Source organism: Tupaia chinensis, unplaced genomic scaffold, assembly GCF_000334495.1.
Source record: "Tupaia chinensis unplaced genomic scaffold, TupChi_1.0 Scaffold145156_1, whole genome shotgun sequence".
In the NCBI taxonomy this organism is placed as follows: domain Eukaryota; kingdom Metazoa; phylum Chordata; class Mammalia; order Scandentia; family Tupaiidae; genus Tupaia; species Tupaia belangeri.
This window is the reverse complement of record NW_006205016.1, coordinates 66,742-67,345: the sequence shown is the minus strand read 5'-3', so window position 1 is coordinate 67,345 and position 604 is coordinate 66,742.

Here is a 604-nt window from a genome sequence, read left to right as displayed (position 1 = left end):
GCCCACTCCATAAGACCTTTACTTTTGGGCAGTCAAAATGCACAATTGTTAGTGACCACAACCTTGTACCTTGGACATTTATATATATTATTGTATATAAGTCATCCATTTGAATAAAATCTGACTCTTAGACAACTTTTGTGGTATATGAGGGGTGCGAATCCCTAGGGCCTCTTTTCATGGCCTGTTATATGTGTGATTATACTTGTCTATGTTCTGTCTACCAGACAGAGAATTATCCCCTATCTTCTCCTGCACTTCCCCCAGCCCCCTCATGCCCATCTTCCTCTCCACCAACAGGAAGTGTCCATTCAATGAGACTCTTACATTTGGACAGTCAAGGTGCACATTCTAAGTGATCACAAACATGCACCTTGGACATTAATGAGTACGGTTGTACAAGGGTCATTTGTTTGAATAAGATTCAACTCTCATACCATTTTTGCAGTACAGCAGGGATGATGATCTCAAAGACTTTTTCTGTGGTCTTTTATGTACATTATTATATTTGTCCAGGTTCCTGTCTGCTAGACAAAGAATCTCACCCTGTTTTCTCTCCAGACACTTCTTCCTACCCCCATCTTCCTGTCCTTTGTCCTTTTCA